Here is a 20,546-nt window from a genome sequence, read left to right on the forward strand (position 1 = left end):
ACACTCTGAACAGAAAGGCACCATAAGCTGCTATGGTGCAACTCAAGATGGTGAATAGAACCTTTAATATGATGATGCTCTTCTTTTGCTAGTTTTTTCGAGTCACCTTTTATTGTAAGTAGCTGATACAGCATTTTTTGCAGCTCTTCAGTTTATGGTTATCATGTGAGAACACTGTTTTCATCATATTTATTATTCTACAAATGTATTTTTAAATGCACTGATGTGGTGTTTGCATGAAATGCAAGATGGCACATCATGGAATGTTTAAACTGAGCATCGCGGAGGATATGTGATATTTGGCACCCAGAGGAGTAGGACACGTAGATCCTATAAGAAGTAAAGACTCTCTAGCAAGGGCCGTCCATACTCTGAGTTTAAACTTTACTTTTTGTGAAATGGTTTATGAAAAACAACACGGCTGCTCCAGGTGAGGCTCGAACTCACAACCTCGGCATGGCTCAGTGCAAGTACTGCTGTATAAGTACCGCGCGCTAACCGATTGCGCCACTGGAGCTCTCTCTTTTCACATCTCCCCAGGTGAGCCATCTACAGCTGACCAAGTAGATGACAGACACTGCTCCATCATTCACTGTGCAAGATCGACTCACATGCTAGCATGTTATCATGACTATTAAAAATACAGTCCAAACGGAATAGATTCTATAATTGTCCTATAACATATGCTCTGTCTATTCAAAACCCCATAGAATTATATCTTGACAGTTCTGACAAAGTCTAGGGGAATCTTATGAATATTTGTAATTAGCACATAGTAAGAATTTCCCAAAAATGAAATGTAGGTCCCTGATTGGGGGAAGACGTGGAATGTGAGATCTTGCCTCAGCTGTTTTTTTCTTTTTTAGGTACAGTATATTGACACTTCAGTACCTTTTGTGAAGCAAGGTTTCAGATGGGGCTGTAGGGCAGACGAGGTGGCCGAGTGGTTAAGGCGATGGACTGCTAATCCATTGTGCTCTGCACGCGTGGGTTCGAATCCCACCTTCGTCGGAAAGCCATCAGAGTCTCTTTTGATGGCCAGCATTTCTTGTAGTATAATTACACTCTCTTTCAAGACAGAGCCAGGATCCGCTAGATGGGATCATCTGACTGTTCCATTTTAACAAATATGTCAAATAAAGTGAAGTATTTTGTGCGTAATAGAAATTAGATCTTTCATGGAGTTTCCAGAGGATTGCCTTTCACTCACTCCTGGCTTATTAACCAGTTTGGATAAATAGATTGATAAGAAAGCAGCTCTTACTCCTAAAGTTTAGGCCGTCTCAAATGAATGACTGTTAACATATGTCTGCCCCACAGAGACAGATCACTTCTAATAAGTGGGTTCTCTATATGTCACTGATTACAGACATACTAACTAGAGCTATCGGTATGGTCTTGAATGCGAAAACTCTTATTTTCTCATATGAAAATGTAGTTTTTCATACTTCCAAAAAAAGTGCCTTAAGCATGGTCTTCAATGTTTGCGCGCACGTGGACATTCATATGCAACTACGTTTCCATACAGAGTCTCAAAATCATAGATATATTCATACCTCAGTAAGAATACATGTTGCAATTTACATATTGCGTGCAGACTGGCCTTGTAGCTCAGTGGCAGAGCACTGGTCTTGAAAACCAGGGGTCATGAGTTCAAGCCTCATCAGGGCCTTTTTACATGAGTCTTTCTGTATGTTGTTTTCAAGTCATTCTTCCCTGGAGTCACACCTTGCTTTAGGATTGCTTATTGCCAAGCTTCCCTTTCCTGCTTTCATATTATCAAGAAAATATCATGAAGATCATTGAATTATAAATTATTGCATCACCCCTTCCGATCGCCTGACGAACGCCTGACAAACGCTATTCTCACCCTGCCGGGCAAGCCCTGCCGGGCAAAGCCAAATAAGCCATGCATATTTACAGTTCCTTTGAAAGACAGAGCGAGGACTAGGACCTCTGTTCCGACTGAATCTGCATCCACAGAAAGGATGTTATAAGGCCCTACAAATTTCACCAAGGAGATGTGAAAGTCTTCCCCCATAAAATACTTTTTTTCCCAGATACCCCGGCTCTTAGGCAAATGAGGTTACTCCTCAAAACCCCACCCCCACTCACCATAAATATCCTTCTCTCCTGCTGTCCATTCAAATGATACAAGGTATCTTGTACATAGAGAGAAAGGGAGAATAGGCAGACTTGCTTCAAAGATTTGGTGATCTTGGATGGGTGGGTTGAATGAAGAAGTGAACCTGGTTTCTGGGAAAGGAGTATCGAGATGAAGATGAGGAAAAGTGAACATGGACCACATTCATAGGTTAGAGAAATACATTTAATAGGTTGAATGGTTTTGAAAAGTGAACTTCGAGCAGTAATTGTTGGTTTTTAAACTGCAAAGAAATTAAAAATGAATGTGGGATTGGAGGCACACTCTGAGCAGAAAAGCACCATAAGCTGCTATGGTGCAACTCAAGATGGTGAATAGAACCTTTAATATGATGATGCTCTTCTTTTGCTAGTTTTTTCGAGTCACCTTTTATTATAAGTAGCTGATACAGCATTTTTTGCAGCTCTTCAGTTTATGGTTATCATGTGAGAACACTGTTTTCATCATATTTATTATTCTACAAATGTATTTTTAAATGCACTGATGTGGTGTTTGCATGAAATGCAAGATGGCACATCATGGAATGTTTAAACTGAGCATCGCGGAGGATATGTGATATTTGGCACCCAGAGGAGTAGGACACGTAGATCCTATAAGAAGTAAAGACTCTCTAGCAAGGGCCGTCCATACTCTGAGTTTAAACTTTACTTTTTGTGAAATGGTTTATGAAAAACAACACGGCTGCTCCAGGTGAGGCTCGAACTCACAACCTCGGCATGGCTCAGTGCAAGTACTGCTGTATAAGTACCGCGCGCTAACCGATTGCGCCACTGGAGCTCTCTCTTTTCACATCTCCCCAGGTGAGCCATCTACAGCTGACCAAGTAGATGACAGACACTGCTCCATCATTCACTGTGCAAGATCGACTCACATGCTAGCATGTTATCATGACTATTAAAAATACAGTCCAAACGGAATAGATTCTATAATTGTCCTATAACATATGCTCTGTCTATTCAAAACCCCATAGAATTATATCTTGACAGTTCTGACAAAGTCTAGGGGAATCTTATGAATATTTGTAATTAGCACATAGTAAGAATTTCCCAAAAATGAAATGTAGGTCCCTGATTGGGGGAAGACGTGGAATGTGAGATCTTGCCTCAGCTGTTTTTTTCTTTTTTAGGTACAGTATATTGACACTTCAGTACCTTTTGTGAAGCAAGGTTTCAGATGGGGCTGTAGGGCAGACGAGGTGGCCGAGTGGTTAAGGCGATGGACTGCTAATCCATTGTGCTCTGCACGCGTGGGTTCGAATCCCACCTTCGTCGGAAAGCCATCAGAGTCTCTTTTGATGGCCAGCATTTCTTGTAGTATAATTACACTCTCTTTCAAGACAGAGCCAGGATCCGCTAGATGGGATCATCTGACTGTTCCATTTTAACAAATATGTCAAATAAAGTGAAGTATTTTGTGCGTAATAGAAATTAGATCTTTCATGGAGTTTCCAGAGGATTGCCTTTCACTCACTCCTGGCTTATTAACCAGTTTGGATAAATAGATTGATAAGAAAGCAGCTCTTACTCCTAAAGTTTAGGCCGTCTCAAATGAATGACTGTTAACATATGTCTGCCCCACAGAGACAGATCACTTCTAATAAGTGGGTTCTCTATATGTCACTGATTGCAGACATACTAACTAGAGCTATCGGTATGGTCTTGAATGCGAAAACTCTTATTTTCTCATATGAAAATGTAGTTTTTCATACTTCCAAAAAAAGTGCCTTAAGCATGGTCTTCAATGTGTGCGCGCACGTGGACATTCATATGCAACTACGTTTCCATACAGAGTCTCAAAATCATAGATATATTCATACCTCAGTAAGAATACATGTTGCAATTTACATCCTGCGTGCAGACTGGCCTTGTAGCTCAGTGGCAGAGCACTGGTCTTGTAAACCAGGGGTCATGAGTTCAAGCCTCATCAGGGCCTTTTTACATGAGTCTTTCTGTATGTTGTTTTCAAGTCATTCTTCCCTGGAGTCACACCTTGCTTTAGGATTGCTTATTGCCAAGCTTCCCTTTCCTGCTTTCATATTATCAAGAAAATATCATGAAGATCATTGAATTATAAATTATTGCATCACCCCTTCCGATCGCCTGACGAACGCCTGACGAACGCCATTCTCACCCTGCCGGGCAAGCCCTGCCGGGCAAAGCCAAATAAGCCATGCATATTTACAGTTCCTTTGAAAGGCAGAGCGAGGACTAGGACCTCTGTTCCGACTGAATCTGCATCCACAGAAAGGATGTTATAAGGCCCTACAAATTTCACCAAGGAGATGTGAAAGTCTTCCCCCATAAAATACTTTTTTTCCCAGATACCCCGGCTCTTAGGCAAATGAGGTTACTCCTCAAAACCCCACCCCCACTCACCATAAATATCCTTCTCTCCTGCTGTCCATTCAAATGATACAAGGTATCTTGTACATAGAGAGAAAGGGAGAATAGGCAGACTTGCTTCAAAGATTTGGTGACCTTGGATGGGTGGGTTAAATGAAGAAGTGAACCTGGTTTCTGGCAAAGGAGTATCGAGATGAAGATGAGGAAAAGTGAACATGGACCACATTCATAGGTTAGAGAAATACATTTAATAGGTTGAATGGTTTTGAAAAGTGAACTTCGAGCAGTAATTGTTGGTTTTTAAACTGCAAAGAAATTAAAAATGAATGTGGGATTGGAAGCACACTCTGAGCAGAAAAGCACCATAAGCTGCTATGGTGCAACTCAAGATGGTGAATAGAACCTTTAATATGATGATGCTCTTCTTTTGCTAGTTTTTTCGAGTCACCTTTTATTGTAAGTAGCTGATACAGCATTTTTTGCAGCTCTTCAGTTTATGGTTATCATGTGAGAACACTGTTTTCATCATATTTATTATTCTACAAATGTATTTTTAAATGCACTGATGTGGTGTTTGCATGAAATGCAAGATGGCACATCATGGAATGTTTAAACTGAGCATCGCGGAGGATATGTGATATTTGGCACCCAGAGGAGTAGGACACGTAGATCCTATAAGAAGTAAAGACTCTCTCAAGGGCCGTCCATACTCTGAGTTTAAACTTTACTTTTTGTGAAATGGTTTATGAAAAACAACACGGCTGCTACAGGTGAGGCCCGAACTCACAACCTCGGCATGGCTCAGTGCAAGTACTGCTGTATAAGTACCGCGCGCTAACCGATTGCGCCACTGGAGCTCTCTCTTTTCACATCTCCCCAGGTGAGCCATCTACAGCTGACCAAGTAGATGACAGACACTGCTCCATCATTCACTGTGCAAGATCGACTCACATGCTAGCATGTTATCATGACTATTAAAAATACAGTCCAAACGGAATAGATTCTATAATTGACCTATAACATATGCTCTGTCTATTCAAAACCCCATAGAATTATATCTTGACAGTTCTGACAAAGTCTAGGGGAATCTTATGAATATTTGTAATTAGCACATAGTAAGAATTTCCCAAAAATGAAATGTAGGTCCCTGATTGGGGGAAGACGTGGAATGTGAGATCTTGCCTCAGCTGTTTTTTTCTTTTTTAGGTACAGTATATTGACACTTCAGTACCTTTTGTGAAGCAAGGTTTCAGATGGGGCTGTAGGGCAGACGAGGTGGCCGAGTGGTTAAGGCGATGGACTGCTAATCCATTGTGCTCTGCACGCGTGGGTTCGAATCCCACCTTCGTCGGAAAGCCATCAGAGTCTCTTTTGATGGCCAGCATTTCTTGTAGTATAATTACACTCTCTTTCAAGACAGAGCCAGGATCCGCTAGATGGGATCATCTGACTGTTCCATTTTAACAAATATGTCAAATAAAGTGAAGTATTTTGTGCGTAATAGAAATTAGATCTTTCATGGAGTTTCCAGAGGATTGCCTTTCACTCACTCCTGGCTTATTAACCAGTTTGGATAAATAGATTGATAAGAAAGCAGCTCTTACTCCTAAAGTTTAGGCCGTCTCAAATGAATGACTGTTAACATATGTCTGCCCCACAGAGACAGATCACTTCTAATAAGTGGGTTCTCTATATGTCACTGATTGCAGACATACTATCTAGAGCTATCGGTATGGTCTTGAATGCGAAAACTCTTATTTTCTCATATGAAAATGTAGTTTTTCATACTTCCAAAAAAAGTGCCTTAAGCATGGTCTTCAATGTGTGCGCGCACGTGGACATTCATATGCAACTACGTTTCCATACAGAGTCTCAAAATCATAGATATATTCATACCTCAGTAAGAATACATGTTGCAATTTACATCCTGTGTGCAGACTGGCCTTGTAGCTCAGTGGCAGAGCACTGGTCTTGTAAACCAGGGGTCATGAGTTCAAGCCTCATCAGGGCCTTTTTACATGAGTCTTTCTGTATGTTGTTTTCAAGTCATTCTTCCCTGGAGTCACACCTTGCTTTAGGATTGCTTATTGCCAAGCTTCCCTTTCCTGCTTTCATATTATCAAGAAAATATCATGAAGATCATTGAATTATACATTATTGCCTCACCCCTTCCGATCGCCTGACGAACGCCTGACAAACGCCATTCTCACCCTGCCGGGCAAAGCCAAATAAGCCATGCATATTTACAGTTCCTTTGAAAGGCAGAGCGAGGACTAGGACCTCTGTTCCGACTGAATCTGCATCCACAGAAAGGATGTTATAAGGCCCTACAAATTTCACCAAGGAGATGTGAAAGTCTTCCCCCATAAAATACTTTTTTTCCCAGATACCCCGGCTCTTAGGCAAATGAGGTTACTCCTCAAAACCCCACCCCCACTCACCATAAATATCCTTCTCTCCTGCTGTCCATTCAAATGATACAAGGTATCTTGTACATAGAGAGAAAGGGAGAATAGGCAGACTTGCTTCAAAGATTTGGTGACCTTGGATGGGTGGGTTGAATGAAGAAGTGAACCTGGTTTCTGGCAAAGGAGTATCGAGATGAAGATGAGGAAAAGTGAACATGGACCACATTCATAGGTTAGAGAAATACATTTAATAGGTTGAATGGTTTTGAAAAGTGAACTTCGAGCAGTAATTGTTGGTTTTTAAACTGCAAAGAAATTAAAAATGAATGTGGGATTGGAGGCACACTCTGAGCAGAAAAGCACCATAAGCTGCTATGGTGCAACTCAAGATGGTGAATAGAACCTTTAATATGATGATGCTCTTCTTTTGCTAGTTTTTTCGAGTCACCTTTTATTGTAAGTAGCTGATACAGCATTTTTTGCAGCTCTTCAGTTTATGGTTATCATGTGAGAACACTGTTTTCATCATATTTATTATTCTACAAATGTATTTTTAAATGCACTGATGTGGTGTTTGCATGAAATGCAAGATGGCACATCATGGAATGTTTAAACTGAGCATCGCGGAGGATATGTGATATTTGGCACCCAGAGGAGTAGGACACGTAGATCCTATAAGAAGTAAAGACTCTCTCAAGGGCCGTCCATACTCTGAGTTTAAAGTTTACTTTTTGTGAAATGGTTTATGAAAAACAACACGGCTGCTACAGGTGAGGCTCGAACTCACAACCTCGGCATGGCTCAGTGCAAGTACTGCTGTATAAGTACCGCGCGCTAACCGATTGCGCGACTGGAGCTCTCTCTTTTCACATCTCCCCAGGTGAGCCATCTACAGCTGACCAAGTAGATGACAGACACTGCTCCATCATTCACTGTGCAAGATCGACTCACATGCTAGCATGTTATCATGACTATTAAAAATACAGTCCAAACGGAATAGATTCTATAATTGTCCTATAACATATGCTCTGTCTATTCAAAACCCCATAGAATTATATCTTGACAGTTCTGACAAAGTCTAGGGGAATCTTATGAATATTTGCAATTAGCACATAGTAAGAATTTCCCAAAAATGAAATGTAGGTCCCTGATTGGGGGAAGACGTGGAATGTGAGATCTTGCCTCAGCTGTTTTTTTCTTTTTTAGGTACAGTATATTGACACTTCAGTACCTTTTGTGAAGCAAGGTTTCAGATGGGGCTGTAGGGCAGACGAGGTGGCCGAGTGGTTAAGGCGATGGACTGCTAATCCATTGTGCTCTGCACGCGTGGGTTCGAATCCCACCTTCGTCGGAAAGCCATCAGAGTCTCTTTTGATGGCCAGCATTTCTTGTAGTATAATTACACTCTCTTTCAAGACAGAGCCAGGATCCGCTAGATGGGATCATCTGACTGTTCCATTTTAACAAATATGTCAAATAAAGTGAAGTATTTTGTGCGTAATAGAAATTAGATCTTTCATGGAGTTTCCAGAGGATTGCCTTTCACTCACTCCTGGCTTATTAACCAGTTTGGATAAATAGATTGATAAGAAAGCAGCTCTTACTCCTAAAGTTTAGGCCGTCTCAAATGAATGACTGTTAACATATGTCTGCCCCACAGAGACAGATCACTTCTGATAAGTGGGTTCTCTATATGTCACTGATTGCAGACATACTATCTAGAGCTATCGGTATGGTCTTGAATGCGAAAACTCTTATTTTCTCATATGAAAATGTAGTTTTTCATACTTCCAAAAAAAGTGCCTTAAGCATGGTCTTCAATGTGTGCGCGCACGTGGACATTCATATGCAACTACGTTTCCATACAGAGTCTCAAAATCATAGATATATTCATACCTCAGTAAGAATACATGTTGCAATTTACATCCTGTGTGCAGACTGGCCTTGTAGCTCAGTGGCAGAGCACTGGTCTTGTAAACCAGGGGTCATGAGTTCAAGCCTCATCAGGGCCTTTTTACATGAGTCTTTCTGTATGTTGTTTTCAAGTCATTCTTCCCTGGAGTCACACCTTGCTTTAGGATTGCTTATTGCCAAGCTTCCCTTTCCTGCTTTCATATTATCAAGAAAATATCATGAAGATCATTGAATTATACATTATTGCCTCACCCCTTCCGATCGCCTGACGAACGCCTGACAAACGCCATTCTCACCCTGCCGGGCAAAGCCAAATAAGCCATGCATATTTACAGTTCCTTTGAAAGGCAGAGCGAGGACTAGGACCTCTGTTCCGACTGAATCTGCATCCACAGAAAGGATGTTATAAGGCCCTACAAATTTCACCAAGGAGATGTGAAAGTCTTCCCCCATAAAATACTTTTTTTCCCAGATACCCCGGCTCTTAGGCAAATGAGGTTACTCCTCAAAACCCCACCCCCACTCACCATAAATATCCTTCTCTCCTGCTGTCCATTCAAATGATACAAGGTATCTTGTACATAGAGAGAAAGGGAGAATAGGCAGACTTGCTTCAAAGATTTGGTGACTTTGGATGGGTGGGTTGAATGAAGAAGTGAACCTGGTTTCTGGGAAAGGAGTATCGAGATGAAGATGAGGAAAAGTGAACATGGACCACATTCATAGGTTAGAGAAATACATTTAATAGGTTGAATGGTTTTGAAAAGTGAACTTCGAGCAGTAATTGTTGGTTTTTAAACTGCAAAGAAATTAAAAATGAATGTGGGATTGGAGGCACACTCTGAACAGAAAAGCACCATAAGCTGCTATGGTGCAACTCAAGATGGTGAATAGAACCTTTAATATGATGATGCTCTTCTTTTGCTAGTTTTTTCGAGTCACCTTTTATTGTAAGTAGCTGATACAGCATTTTTTGCAGCTCTTCAGTTTATGGTTATCATGTGAGAACACAGTTTTCATCATATTTATTATTCTACAAATGTATTTTTAAATGCACTGATGTGGTGTGGCACATCATGGAATGTTTAAACTGAGCATCGCGGAGGATATGTGATATTTGGCACCCAGAGGAGTAGGACACGTAGATCCTATAAGAAGTAAAGACTCTCTAGCAAGGGCCGTCCATACTCTGAGTTTAAACTTTACTTTTTGTGAAATGGTTTATGAAAAACAACACGGCTGCTCCAGGTGAGGCTCGAACTCACAACCTCGGCATGGCTCAGTGCAAGTACTGCTGTATAAGTACCGCGCGCTAACCGATTGCGCCACTGGAGCTCTCTCTTTTCACATCTCCCCAGGTGAGCCATCTACAGCTGACCAAGTAGATGACAGACACTGCTCCATCATTCACTGTGCAAGATCGACTCACATGCTAGCATGTTATCATGACTATTAAAAATACAGTCCAAACGGAATAGATTCTATAATTGTCCTATAACATATGCTCTGTCTATTCAAAACCCCATAGAATTATATCTTGACAGTTCTGACAAAGTCTAGGGGAATCTTATGAATATTTGTAATTAGCACATAGTAAGAATTTCCCAAAAATGAAATGTAGGTCCCTGATTGGGGGAAGACGTGGAATGTGAGATCTTGCCTCAGCTGTTTTTTTCTTTTTTAGGTACAGTATATTGACACTTCAGTACCTTTTGTGAAGCAAGGTTTCAGATGGGGCTGTAGGGCAGACGAGGTGGCCGAGTGGTTAAGGCGATGGACTGCTAATCCATTGTGCTCTGCATGCGTGGGTTCGAATCCCACCTTCGTCGGAAAGCCATCAGAGTCTCTTTTGATGGCCAGCATTTCTTGTAGTATAATTACACTCTCTTTCAAGACAGAGCCAGGATCCGCTAGATGGGATCATCTGACTGTTCCATATTAACAAATATGTCAAATAAAGTGAAGTATTTTGTGCGTAATAGAAATTAGATCTTTCATGGAGTTTCCAGAGGATTGCCTTTCACTCACTCCTGGCTTATGAACCAGTTTGGATAAATAGATTGATAAGAAAGCAGCTCTTACTCCTAAAGTTTAGGCAGTCTCAAATGAATGACTGTTAACATATGTCTGCCCCACAGAGACAGATCACTTCTAATAAGTGGGTTCTCTATATGTCACTGATTGCAGACATACTAACTAGAGCTATCGGTATGGTCTTGAATGCGAAAACTCTTATTTTCTCATATGAAAATGTAGTTTTTCATACTTCCAAAAAAAGTGCCTTAAGCATGGTCTTCAATGTGTGCGCGCACGTGGACATTCATATGCAACTACGTTTCCATACAGAGTCTCAAAATCATAGATATATTCATACCTCAGTAAGAATACATGTTGCAATTTACATCCTGCGTGCAGACTGGCCTTGTAGCTCAGTGGCAGAGCACTGGTCTTGTAAACCAGGGGTCATGAGTTCAAGCCTCATCAGGGCCTTTTTACATGAGTCTTTCTGTATGTTGTTTTCAAGTCATTCTTCCCTGGAGTCACACCTTGCTTTAGGATTGCTTATTGCCAAGCTTCCCTTTCCTGCTTTCATATTATCAAGAAAATATCATGAAGATCATTGAATTATAAATTATTGCCTCACCCCTTCCGATCGCCTGACGAACGCCTGACAAACGCCATTCTCACCCTGCCGGGCAAGCCCTGCCGGGCAAAGCCAAATAAGCCATGCATATTTACAGTTCCTTTGAAAGGCAGAGCGAGGACTAGGACCTCTGTTCCGACTGAATCTGCATCCACAGAAAGGATGTTATAAGGCCCTACAAATTTCACCAAGGAGATGTGAAAGTCTTCCCCCATAAAATACTTTTTTTCCCAGATACCCCGGCTCTTAGGCAAATGAGGTTACTCCTCAAAACCCCACCCCCACTCACCATAAATATCCTTCTCTCCTGCTGTCCATTCAAATGATACAAGGTATCTTGTACATAGAGAGAAAGGGAGAATAGGCAGACTTGCTTCAAAGATTTGGTGACTTTGGATGGGTGGGTTGAATGAAGAAGTGAACCTGGTTTCTGGGAAAGGAGTATCGAGATGAAGATGAGGAAAAGTGAACATGGACCACATTCATAGGTTAGAGAAATACATTTAATAGGTTGAATGGTTTTGAAAAGTGAACTTCGAGCAGTAATTGTTGGTTTTTAAACTGCAAAGAAATTAAAAATGAATGTGGGATTGGAGGCACACTCTGAACAGAAAGGCACCATAAGCTGCTATGGTGCAACTCAAGATGGTGAATAGAACCTTTAATATGATGATGCTCTTCTTTTGCTAGTTTTTTCGAGTCACCTTTTATTGTAAGTAGCTGATACAGCATTTTTTGCAGCTCTTCAGTTTATGGTTATCATGTGAGAACACAGTTTTCATCATATTTATTATTCTACAAATGTATTTTTAAATGCACTGATGTGGTGTTTGCATGAAATGCAAGATGGCACATCATGGAATGTTTAAACTGAGCATCGCGGAGGATATGTGATATTTGGCACCCAGAGGAGTAGGACACGTAGATCCTATAAGAAGTAAAGACTCTCTAGCAAGGGCCGTCCATACTCTGAGTTTAAACTTTACTTTTTGTGAAATGGTTTATGAAAAACAACACGGCTGCTCCAGGTGAGGCTCGAACTCACAACCTCGGCATGGCTCAGTGCAAGTACTGCTGTATAAGTACCGCGCGCTAACCGATTGCGCCACTGGAGCTCTCTCTTTGCACATCTCCCCAGGTGAGCCATCTACAGCTGACCAAGTAGATGACAGACACTGCTCCATCATTCACTGTGCAAGATCGACTCACATGCTAGCATGTTATCATGACTATTAAAAATACAGTCCAAACGGAATAGATTCTATAATTGTCCTATAACATAGGCTCTGTCTATTCAAAACCCCATAGAATTATATCTTGACAGTTCTGACAAAGTCTAGGGGAATCTTATGAATATTTGTAATTAGCACATAGTAAGAATTTCCCAAAAATGAAATGTAGGTCCCTGATTGGGGGAAGACGTGGAATGTGAGATCTTGCCTCAGCTGTTTTTTTCTTTTTTAGGTACAGTATATTGACACTTCAGTACCTTTTGTGAAACAAGGTTTCAGATGGGGCTGTAGGGCAGACGAGGTGGCCGAGTGGTTAAGGCGATGGACTGCTAATCCATTGTGCTCTGCACGCGTGGGTTCAAATCCCACCTTCGTCGGAAAGCCATCAGAGTCTCTTTTGATGGCCAGCATTTCTTGTAGTATAATTACACTCTCTTTCAAGACAGAGCCAGGATCCGCTAGATGGGATCATCTGACTGTTCCATTTTAACAAATATGTCAAATAAAGTGAAGTATTTTGTGCGTAATAGAAATTAGATCTTTCATGGAGTTTCCAGAGGATTGCCTTTCACTCACTCCTGGCTTATTAACCAGTTTGGATAAATAGATTGATAAGAAAGCAGCTCTTACTCCTAAAGTTTAGGCCGTCTCAAATGAATGACTGTTAACATATGTCTGCCCCACAGAGACAGATCACTTCTAATAAGTGGGTTCTCTATATGTCACTGATTACAGACATACTAACTAGAGCTATCGGTATGGTCTTGAATGCGAAAACTCTTATTTTCTCATATGAAAATGTAGTTTTTCATACTTCCAAAAAAAGTGCCTTAAGCATGGTCTTCAATGTGTGCGCGCACGTGGACATTCATATGCAACTACGTTTCCATACAGAGTCTCAAAATCATAGATATATTCATACCTCAGTAAGAATACATGTTGCAATTTACATCCTGCGTGCAGACTGGCCTTGTAGCTCAGTGGCAGAGCACTGGTCTTGAAAACCAGGGGTCATGAGTTCAAGTCTCATCAGGGCCTTTTTACATGAGTCTTTCTGTATGTTGTTTTCAAGTCATTCTTCCCTGGAGTCACACCTTGCTTTAGGATTGCTTATTGCCAAGCTTCCCTTTCCTGCTTTCATATTATCAAGAAAATATCATGAAGATCATTGAATTATAAATTATTGCATCACCCCTTCCGATCGCCTGACGAACGCCTGACAAACGCCATTCTCACCCTGCCGGGCAAGCCCTGCCGGGCAAAGCCAAATAAGCCATGCAAATTTACAGTTCCTTTGAAAGGCAGAGCGAGGACTAGGACCTCTGTTCCGACTGAATCTGCATCCACAGAAAGGATGTTATAAGGCCCTACAAATTTCACCAAGGAGATGTGAAAGTCTTCCCCCATAAAATACTTTTTTTCCCAGATACCCCGGCTCTTAGGCAAATGAGGTTACTCCTCAAAACCCCACCCCCACTCACCATAAATATCCTTCTCTCCTGCTGTCCATTCAAATGATACAAGGTATCTTGTACATAGAGAGAAAGGGAGAATAGGCAGACTTGCTTCAAAGATTGGTGACCTTGGATGGGTGGGTTGAATGAAGAAGTGAACCTGGTTTCTGGGAAAGGAGTATCGAGATGAAGATGAGGAAAAGTGAACATGGACCACATTCATAGGTTAGAGAAATACATTTAATAGGTTGAATGGTTTTGAAAAGTGAACTTCGAGCAGTAATTGTTGGTTTTTAAACTGCAAAGAAATTAAAAATGAATGTGGGATTGGAGGCACACTCTGAACAGAAAGGCACCATAAGCTGCTATGGTGCAACTCAAGATGGTGAATAGAACCTTTAATATGATGATGCTCTTCTTTTGCTAGTTTTTTCGAGTCACCTTTTATTGTAAGTAGCTGATACAGCATTTTTTGCAGCTCTTCAGTTTATGGTTATCATGTGAGAACACTGTTTTCATCATATTTATTATTCTACAAATGTATTTTTAAATGCACTGATGTGGTGTTTGCATGAAATGCAAGATGGCACATCATGGAATGTTTAAACTGAGCATCGCGGAGGATATGTGATATTTGGCACCCAGAGGAGTAGGACACGTAGATCCTATAAGAAGTAAAGACTCTCTAGCAAGGGCCGTCCATACTCTGAGTTTAAACTTTACTTTTTGTGAAATGGTTTATGAAAAACAACACGGCTGCTCCAGGTGAGGCTCGAACTCACAACCTCGGCATGGCTCAGTGCAAGTACTGCTGTATAAGTACCGCGCGCTAACCGATTGCGCCACTGGAGCTCTCTCTTTACACATCTCCCCAGGTGAGCCATCTACAGCTGACCAAGTAGATGACAGACACTGCTCCATCATTCACTGTGCAAGATCGACTCACATGCTAGCATGTTATCATGACTATTAAAAATACAGTCCAAACGGAATAGATTCTATAATTGTCCTATAACATATGCTCTGTCTATTCAAAACCCCATAGAATTATATCTTGACAGTTCTGACAAAGTCTAGGGGAATCTTATGAATATTTGTAATTAGCACATAGTAAGAATTTCCCAAAAATGAAATGTAGGTCCCTGATTGGGGGAAGACGTGGAATGTGAGATCTTGCCTCAGCTGTTTTTTTCTTTTTTAGGTACAGTATATTGACACTTCAGTACCTTTTGTGAAACAAGGTTTCAGATGGGGCTGTAGGGCAGACGAGGTGGCCGAGTGGTTAAGGCGATGGACTGCTAATCCATTGTGCTCTGCACGCGTGGGTTCAAATCCCACCTTCGTCGGAAAGCCATCAGAGTCTCTTTTGATGGCCAGCATTTCTTGTAGTATAATTACACTCTCTTTCAAGACAGAGCCAGGATCCGCTAGATGGGATCATCTGACTGTTCCATTTTAACAAATATGTCAAATAAAGTGAAGTATTTTGTGCGTAATAGAAATTAGATCTTTCATGGAGTTTCCAGAGGATTGCCTTTCACTCACTCCTGGCTTATTAACCAGTTTGGATAAATAGATTGATAAGAAAGCAGCTCTTACTCCTAAAGTTTAGGCCGTCTCAAATGAATGACTGTTAACATATGTCTGCCCCACAGAGACAGATCACTTCTAATAAGTGGGTTCTCTATATGTCACTGATTACAGACATACTAACTAGAGCTATCGGTATGGTCTTGAATGCGAAAACTCTTATTTTCTCATATGAAAATGTAGTTTTTCATACTTCCAAAAAAAGTGCCTTAAGCATGGTCTTCAATGTGTGCGCGCACGTGGACATTCATATGCAACTACGTTTCCATACAGAGTCTCAAAATCATAGATATATTCATACCTCAGTAAGAATACATGTTGCAATTTACATCCTGCGTGCAGACTGGCCTTGTAGCTCAGTGGCAGAGCACTGGTCTTGAAAACCAGGGGTCATGAGTTCAAGCCTCATCAGGGCCTTTTTACATGAGTCTTTCTGTATGTTGTTTTCAAGTCATTCTTCCCTGGAGTCACACCTTGCTTTAGGATTGCTTATTGCCAAGCTTCCCTTTCCTGCTTTCATATTATCAAGAAAATATCATGAAGATCATTGAATTATAAATTATTGCATCACCCCTTCCGATCGCCTGACGAACGCCTGACAAACGCCATTCTCACCCTGCCGGGCAAGCCCTGCCGGGCAAAGCCAAATAAGCCATGCATATTTACAGTTCCTTTGAAAGGCAGAGCGAGGACTAGGACCTCTGTTCCGACTGAATCTGCATCCACAGAAAGGATGTTATAAGGCCCTACAAATTTCACCAAGGAGATGTGAAAGTCTTCCCCCATAAAATACTTTTTTTCCCAGATACCCCGGCTCTTAGGCAAATGAGGTTACTCCTCAAAACCCCACCCCCACTCACCATAAATATCCTTCTCTCCTGCTGTCCATTCAAATGATACAAGGTATCTTGTACATAGAGAGAAAGGGAGAATAGGCAGACTTGCTTCAAAGATTTGGTGACCTTGGATGGGTGGGTTGAATGAAGAAGTGAACCTGGTTTCTGGGAAAGGAGTATCGAGATGAAGATGAGGAAAAGTGAACATGGACCACATTCATAGGTTAGAGAAATACATTTAATAGGTTGAATGGTTTTGAAAAGTGAACTTCGAGCAGTAATTGTTGGTTTTTAAACTGCAAAGAAATTAAAAATGAATGTGGGATTGGAGGCACACTCTGAGCAGAAAAGCACCATAAGCTGCTATGGTGCAACTCAAGATGGTGAATAGAACCTTTAATATGATGATGCTCTTCTTTTGCTAGTTTTTTCGAGTCACCTTTTATTATAAGTAGCTGATACAGCATTTTTTGCAGCTCTTCAGTTTATGGTTATCATGTGAGAACACTGTTTTCATCATATTTATTATTCTACAAATGTATTTTTAAATGCACTGATGTGGTGTTTGCATGAAATGCAAGATGGCACATCATGGAATGTTTAAACTGAGCATCGCGGAGGATATGTGATATTTGGCACCCAGAGGAGTAGGACACGTAGATCCTATAAGAAGTAAAGACTCTCTAGCAAGGGCCGTCCATACTCTGAGTTTAAACTTTACTTTTTGTGAAATGGTTTATGAAAAACAACACGGCTGCTCCAGGTGAGGCTCGAACTCACAACCTCGGCATGGCTCAGTGCAAGTACTGCTGTATAAGTACCGCGCGCTAACCGATTGTGCCACTGGAGCTCTCTCTTTTCACATCTCCCCAGGTGAGCCATCTACAGCTGACCAAGTAGATGACAGACACTGCTCCATCATTCACTGTGCAAGATCGACTCACATGCTAGCATGTTATCATGACTATTAAAAATACAGTCCAAACGGAATAGATTCTATAATTGTCCTATAACATATGCTCTGTCTATTCAAAACCCCATAGAATTATATCTTGACAGTTCTGACAAAGTCTAGGGGAATCTTATGAATATTTGTAATTAGCACATAGTAAGAATTTCCCAAAAATGAAATGTAGGTCCCTGATTGGGGGAAGACGTGGAATGTGAGATCTTGCCTCAGCTGTTTTTTTCTTTTTTAGGTACAGTATATTGACACTTCAGTACCTTTTGTGAAGCAAGGTTTCAGATGGGGCTGTAGGGCAGACGAGGTGGCCGAGTGGTTAAGGCGATGGACTGCTAATCCATTGTGCTCTGCACGCGTGGGTTCGAATCCCACCTTCGTCGGAAAGCCATCAGAGTCTCTTTTGATGGCCAGCATTTCTTGTAGTATAATTACACTCTCTTTCAAGACAGAGCCAGGATCCGCTAGATGGGATCATCTGACTGTTCCATTTTAACAAATATGTCAAATAAAGTGAAGTATTTTGTGCGTAATAGAAATTAGATCTTTCATGGAGTTTCCAGAGGATTGCCTTTCACTCACTCCTGGCTTATTAACCAGTTTGGATAAATAGATTGATAAGAAAGCAGCTCTTACTCCTAAAGTTTAGGCCGTCTCAAATGAATGACTGTTAACATATGTCTGCCCCACAGAGACAGATCACTTCTAATAAGTGGGTTCTCTATATGTCACTGATTGCAGACATACTAACTAGAGCTATCGGTATGGTCTTGAATGCGAAAACTCTTATTTTCTCATATGAAAATGTAGTTTTTCATACTTCCAAAAAAAGTGCCTTAAGCATGGTCTTCAATGTGTGCGCGCACGTGGACATTCATATGCAACTACGTTTCCATACAGAGTCTCAAAATCATAGATATATTCATACCTCAGTAAGAATACATGTTGCAATTTACATCCTGCGTGCAGACTGGCCTTGTAGCTCAGTGGCAGAGCACTGGTCTTGTAAACCAGGGGTCATGAGTTCAAGCCTCATCAGGGCCTTTTTACATGAGTCTTTCTGTATGTTGTTTTCAAGTCATTCTTCCCTGGAGTCACACCTTGCTTTAGGATTGCTTATTGCCAAGCTTCCCTTTCCTGCTTTCATATTATCAAGAAAATATCATGAAGATCATTGAATTATAAATTATTGCCTCACCCCTTCCGATCGCCTGACGAACGCCTGACAAACGCCATTCTCACCCTGCCGGGCAAGCCCTGCCGGGCAAAGCCAAATAAGCCATGCATATTTACAGTTCCTTTGAAAGGCAGAGCGAGGACTAGGACCTCTGTTCCGACTGAATCTGCATCCACAGAAAGGATGTTATAAGGCCCTACAAATTTCACCAAGGAGATGTGAAAGTCTTCCCCCATAAAATACTTTTTTTCCCAGATACCCCGGCTCTTAGGCAAATGAGGTTACTCCTCAAAACCCCACCCCCACTCACCATAAATATCCTTCTCTCCTGCTGTCCATTCAAATGATACAAGGTATCTTGTACATAGAGAGAAAGGGAGAATAGGCAGACTTGCTTCAAAGATTTGGTGACTTTGGATGGGTGGGTTGAATGAAGAAGTGAACCTGGTTTCTGGGAAAGGAGTATCGAGATGAAGATGAGGAAAAGTGAACATGGACCACATTCATAGGTTAGAGAAATACATTTAATAGGTTGAATGGTTTTGAAAAGTGAACTTCGAGCAGTAATTGTTGGTTTTTAAACTGCAAAGAAATTAAAAATGAATGTGGGATTGGAGGCACACTCTGAACAGAAAGGCACCATAAGCTGCTATGGTGCAACTCAAGATGGTGAATAGAACCTTTAATATGATGATGCTCTTCTTTTGCTAGTTTTTTCGAGTCACCTTTTATTGTAAGTAGCTGATACAGCATTTTTTGCAGCTCTTGTTTATGGTTATCATGTGAGAACACAGTTTTCATCATATTTATTATTCTACAAATGTATTTTTAAATGCACTGATGTGGTGTTTGCATGAAATGCAAGATGGCACATCATGGAATGTTTAAACTGAGCATCGCGGAGGATATGTGATATTTGGCACCCAGAGGAGTAGGACACGTAGATCCTATAAGAAGTAAAGACTCTCTAGCAAGGGCCGTCCATACTCTGAGTTTAAACTTTACTTTTTGTGAAATGGTTTATGAAAAACAACACGGCTGCTCCAGGTGAGGCTCGAACTCACAACCTCGGCATGGCTCAGTGCAAGTACTGCTGTATAAGTACCGCGCGCTAACCGATTGCGCCACTGGAGCTCTCTCTTTGCACATCTCCCCAGGTGAGCCATCTACAGCTGACCAAGTAGATGACAGACACTGCTCCATCATTCACTGTGCAAGATCGACTCACATGCTAGCATGTTATCATGACTATTAAAAATACAGTCCAAACGGAATAGATTCTATAATTGTCCTATAACATATGCTCTGTCTATTCAAAACCCCATAGAATTATATCTTGACAGTTCTGACAAAGTCTAGGGGAATCTTATGAATATTTGTAATTAGCACATAGTAAGAATTTCCCAAAAATGAAATGTAGGTCCCTGATTGGGGGAAGACGTGGAATGTGAGATCTTGCCTCAGCTGTTTTTTTCTTTTTTAGGTACAGTATATTGACACTTCAGTACCTTTTGTGAAACAAGGTTTCAGATGGGGCTGTAGGGCAGACGAGGTGGCCGAGTGGTTAAGGCGATGGACTGCTAATCCATTGTGCTCTGCACGCGTGGGTTCAAATCCCAACTTCGTCGGAAAGCCATCAGAGTCTCTTTTGATGGCCAGCATTTCTTGTAGTATAATTACACTCTCTTTCAAGACAGAGCCAGGATCCGCTAGATGGGATCATCTGACTGTTCCATTTTAACAAATATGTCAAATAAAGTGAAGTATTTTGTGCGTAATAGAAATTAGATCTTTCATGGAGTTTCCAGAGGATTGCCTTTCACT

General features: G+C 41.2%; 22 non-coding genes across 22 annotated transcripts; 15 read left to right on the forward strand and 7 right to left on the reverse strand.

Annotated features, from left to right (window-relative positions):
• Nucleotides 1-422: 422 nt before the first annotated feature.
• Nucleotides 423-517, reverse strand: TRNAI-UAU (transfer RNA isoleucine (anticodon UAU)). Its single transcript has 2 exons — nt 480-517; nt 423-458 (listed from the first exon to the last, which is right to left on the reverse strand). It is a non-coding gene; the product is annotated as a tRNA-Ile (tRNA).
• Nucleotides 518-929: 412 nt separating this feature from the next.
• TRNAS-GCU (transfer RNA serine (anticodon GCU)) lies at nt 930-1,011 on the forward strand. The gene has a single exon. It is a non-coding gene; the product is annotated as a tRNA-Ser (tRNA).
• Nucleotides 1,012-1,600: 589 nt separating this feature from the next.
• TRNAS-UGA (transfer RNA serine (anticodon UGA)) lies at nt 1,601-1,672 on the forward strand. Its single transcript has one exon. It is a non-coding gene; the product is annotated as a tRNA-Ser (tRNA).
• A 1,174-nt stretch (nt 1,673-2,846) lies between these two features.
• TRNAI-UAU (transfer RNA isoleucine (anticodon UAU)) lies at nt 2,847-2,941 on the reverse strand. Its single transcript has 2 exons — nt 2,904-2,941; nt 2,847-2,882 (listed from the first exon to the last, which is right to left on the reverse strand). It is a non-coding gene; the product is annotated as a tRNA-Ile (tRNA).
• A 412-nt stretch (nt 2,942-3,353) lies between these two features.
• TRNAS-GCU (transfer RNA serine (anticodon GCU)) lies at nt 3,354-3,435 on the forward strand. The gene has a single exon. It is a non-coding gene; the product is annotated as a tRNA-Ser (tRNA).
• A 589-nt stretch (nt 3,436-4,024) lies between these two features.
• On the forward strand, nt 4,025-4,096 carry TRNAT-UGU (transfer RNA threonine (anticodon UGU)). Its single transcript has one exon. It is a non-coding gene; the product is annotated as a tRNA-Thr (tRNA).
• Nucleotides 4,097-5,775: 1,679 nt separating this feature from the next.
• On the forward strand, nt 5,776-5,857 carry TRNAS-GCU (transfer RNA serine (anticodon GCU)). Its single transcript has one exon. It is a non-coding gene; the product is annotated as a tRNA-Ser (tRNA).
• Nucleotides 5,858-6,446: 589 nt separating this feature from the next.
• TRNAT-UGU (transfer RNA threonine (anticodon UGU)) lies at nt 6,447-6,518 on the forward strand. Its single transcript has one exon. It is a non-coding gene; the product is annotated as a tRNA-Thr (tRNA).
• Nucleotides 6,519-8,183: 1,665 nt separating this feature from the next.
• Nucleotides 8,184-8,265, forward strand: TRNAS-GCU (transfer RNA serine (anticodon GCU)). The gene has a single exon. It is a non-coding gene; the product is annotated as a tRNA-Ser (tRNA).
• A 589-nt stretch (nt 8,266-8,854) lies between these two features.
• Nucleotides 8,855-8,926, forward strand: TRNAT-UGU (transfer RNA threonine (anticodon UGU)). Its single transcript has one exon. It is a non-coding gene; the product is annotated as a tRNA-Thr (tRNA).
• A 1,142-nt stretch (nt 8,927-10,068) lies between these two features.
• On the reverse strand, nt 10,069-10,163 carry TRNAI-UAU (transfer RNA isoleucine (anticodon UAU)). The gene is made up of 2 exons: nt 10,126-10,163; nt 10,069-10,104 (listed from the first exon to the last, which is right to left on the reverse strand). It is a non-coding gene; the product is annotated as a tRNA-Ile (tRNA).
• A 1,083-nt stretch (nt 10,164-11,246) lies between these two features.
• On the forward strand, nt 11,247-11,318 carry TRNAT-UGU (transfer RNA threonine (anticodon UGU)). The gene has a single exon. It is a non-coding gene; the product is annotated as a tRNA-Thr (tRNA).
• A 1,174-nt stretch (nt 11,319-12,492) lies between these two features.
• Nucleotides 12,493-12,587, reverse strand: TRNAI-UAU (transfer RNA isoleucine (anticodon UAU)). Its single transcript has 2 exons — nt 12,550-12,587; nt 12,493-12,528 (listed from the first exon to the last, which is right to left on the reverse strand). It is a non-coding gene; the product is annotated as a tRNA-Ile (tRNA).
• A 412-nt stretch (nt 12,588-12,999) lies between these two features.
• TRNAS-GCU (transfer RNA serine (anticodon GCU)) lies at nt 13,000-13,081 on the forward strand. Its single transcript has one exon. It is a non-coding gene; the product is annotated as a tRNA-Ser (tRNA).
• A 589-nt stretch (nt 13,082-13,670) lies between these two features.
• On the forward strand, nt 13,671-13,742 carry TRNAS-UGA (transfer RNA serine (anticodon UGA)). Its single transcript has one exon. It is a non-coding gene; the product is annotated as a tRNA-Ser (tRNA).
• A 1,173-nt stretch (nt 13,743-14,915) lies between these two features.
• On the reverse strand, nt 14,916-15,010 carry TRNAI-UAU (transfer RNA isoleucine (anticodon UAU)). Its single transcript has 2 exons — nt 14,973-15,010; nt 14,916-14,951 (listed from the first exon to the last, which is right to left on the reverse strand). It is a non-coding gene; the product is annotated as a tRNA-Ile (tRNA).
• A 412-nt stretch (nt 15,011-15,422) lies between these two features.
• On the forward strand, nt 15,423-15,504 carry TRNAS-GCU (transfer RNA serine (anticodon GCU)). Its single transcript has one exon. It is a non-coding gene; the product is annotated as a tRNA-Ser (tRNA).
• A 589-nt stretch (nt 15,505-16,093) lies between these two features.
• Nucleotides 16,094-16,165, forward strand: TRNAS-UGA (transfer RNA serine (anticodon UGA)). Its single transcript has one exon. It is a non-coding gene; the product is annotated as a tRNA-Ser (tRNA).
• Nucleotides 16,166-17,339: 1,174 nt separating this feature from the next.
• TRNAI-UAU (transfer RNA isoleucine (anticodon UAU)) lies at nt 17,340-17,434 on the reverse strand. The gene is made up of 2 exons: nt 17,397-17,434; nt 17,340-17,375 (listed from the first exon to the last, which is right to left on the reverse strand). It is a non-coding gene; the product is annotated as a tRNA-Ile (tRNA).
• A 412-nt stretch (nt 17,435-17,846) lies between these two features.
• Nucleotides 17,847-17,928, forward strand: TRNAS-GCU (transfer RNA serine (anticodon GCU)). Its single transcript has one exon. It is a non-coding gene; the product is annotated as a tRNA-Ser (tRNA).
• Nucleotides 17,929-18,517: 589 nt separating this feature from the next.
• TRNAT-UGU (transfer RNA threonine (anticodon UGU)) lies at nt 18,518-18,589 on the forward strand. The gene has a single exon. It is a non-coding gene; the product is annotated as a tRNA-Thr (tRNA).
• A 1,172-nt stretch (nt 18,590-19,761) lies between these two features.
• TRNAI-UAU (transfer RNA isoleucine (anticodon UAU)) lies at nt 19,762-19,856 on the reverse strand. Its single transcript has 2 exons — nt 19,819-19,856; nt 19,762-19,797 (listed from the first exon to the last, which is right to left on the reverse strand). It is a non-coding gene; the product is annotated as a tRNA-Ile (tRNA).
• Nucleotides 19,857-20,546: the final 690 nt, after the last annotated feature.

This window comes from Triturus cristatus, chromosome 12 (assembly GCF_964204655.1).
Source record: "Triturus cristatus chromosome 12, aTriCri1.1, whole genome shotgun sequence".
NCBI classification, from domain to species: Eukaryota; Metazoa; Chordata; class Amphibia; order Caudata; family Salamandridae; genus Triturus; species Triturus cristatus.